A 1,993-nucleotide genomic window follows, 5' to 3' on the forward strand; every position below is an offset into this window, starting at 1 on the left:
AGAAATTATTAAACCAGTCTGATCGTGTTTGAGTCCTTATTTCCTTAAGCCCAGTCGATAGATCTTCAGTATATGAATGAGAGATACTTGAGATAATAGTTCAAGTCCGGATCCGCATCCTATAATAATTATTAATCAGAAATGGTTAATGATACATTATTGATAGTAATGATGCATAATGTATAACATTAAGCTGATTCCAACAAAAATTTTTTAAGTTACAGCCATTTTTAAAAGGAGTACATTTTGGGAAAAATACCGTATAGCTAGAAAATTTGGTGGAGTAAAACTTAGGCAAATTTGGTAAATTGAGGTCCATTCACCAAATTTTAGCACTCCAAATTTACTAGCTATATGGTATACCTAAAACCTATGTTTTTCCAAAAAATGGCTCCAAAATCACTCCAAATTTTTATTACATTTTCTGATACATATTGATGTATTTATGCTGTGTAGAAAGTTTGAGCTGATTCCAACAAACATTTTTCAAGTTACCGCCATTTTTAGAAATTGGCCATTTTCTGAAAAATACCCTGTACTAAAGCCCATGCTTTTTTCCAAAAAATAGCTCCAAAATCACCCCAAACTTTTATTACAATTTCTGATGCACATTAATGTATTTATGCTGTGTAGAAAGTTTGAGCTGATTCCGACAAACATTTTTCAAGTTACGGCCATTTTTAGAAATTGGCCATTTTCTGAAAAATACCCTGTACTATAGCCCATGCTTTTTTCCAAAAAATGGCTCCGAAATTATTCCAAATTTTTATTACATTTTCTGATACATATTGATGTATTTATGCTATGTAGAAAGTTTGAGCTTATTCAGACAAATATTTATCAATTTATGAGCATTTTTAAAAACAGTTAATTTTTGAAAAATACCCAAGGCTATAGCCCATTGTTTCACAAAGATTTTGGCCAAATTTTGTCAAAAATGAAAATGAGAGAATTCTCTCCTTATATTTTTTTCTAATGCTAAACAGAACTATTCACAGCAATAATAATAATAATGGTCCCTCACATGTCTTGTATACTTAACAATTTCTGGATCTTTCCTTCACCTATGATTTTAACCTAGCTTGTAGCTCCATGTTCAGCCGCCCACGCTATTAATTAATTCAGGCTGACCGGCTCAGTAATCAGTATGGACACTTCAACTCGAGCTGCTTCAACAGTAATAGAAGCGGAGGAGGTTGTTCTGCCTGGAGGAGAGCTAAAAAAGGGCCAGTATACGTCAGTATAGTACAAGATACCATTACTGATATTACCAGTACTCGCCCACCAACAGTTAAAGATGTGATTAAGACTCATTTATTGACTCCTGGCTTCATCGACTTACACATTCATGGATTAGGTAGATCTATACTCATATATAATGTGTAGCATCTACATGTAAGGCAGTACGTACCTTTTAAAATGTAATTTATAAATCAAGATATTTTCTAGCCATTTTTGTCGATCCACGGCCTTTGACAAATTTTTTGAAGCATTAAAAATTTATAAAATCTCATTTTGATTAGAATTTAAATCAGTTCATGACATAAGATGACATACCATATAGCTGGACATTTTGGAGGGAATTAAAATTTGCAAATTTGGCCTTTTGATAGCCATTCGCCAAAATAATAATCCACCATTTTGAGCCATATGCATGCTCAATGGCACGTGGCCACAAATTTGCGAAATTAAAATCCGCCAATCACCAAACTTTAGCAATTTGCCAAATTTTAGTCCCTCCAAAATTTCTCCCTATGCGTTACATATACATTTGCTAGGCCACATATTACATATTACTATGAACCTTCAATCTTCTTTACTTATAATTACTATTACTACCGTATACTGGGAAATTTTCGAGTAGCCAAATTTTCGCGGATTTCGCATTTTCTTGCTCCGTCGCGAAAATAAAAATCGTGAAATTCTGAATTTACATTGCCACGTGGTGGAGTTTACAAGCTATTCGCGAAAATATTATTTTATGAAATCTTAC

At 33.1% G+C, this 1,993-nt stretch overlaps 2 pseudogenes; one reads left to right on the forward strand and one right to left on the reverse strand.

Annotated features, from left to right (window-relative positions):
- LOC100638488 (protein groucho-1-like) overlaps nucleotides 1-228 on the reverse strand; it is a 2,359-nt pseudogene extending 2,131 nt beyond the window's left edge.
- A 919-nt stretch (nucleotides 229-1,147) lies between these two features.
- The window catches only part of LOC105314822 (N-acetylglucosamine-6-phosphate deacetylase-like), a 4,168-nt pseudogene continuing 3,322 nt past the window's right edge, over nucleotides 1,148-1,993 (forward strand).

The sequence above is a fragment of the Amphimedon queenslandica genome, unplaced genomic scaffold, assembly GCF_000090795.2.
Source record: "Amphimedon queenslandica unplaced genomic scaffold, v1.1 AMPQUscaffold_12491, whole genome shotgun sequence".
Lineage (NCBI taxonomy): Eukaryota > Metazoa > Porifera > Demospongiae > Haplosclerida > Niphatidae > Amphimedon > Amphimedon queenslandica.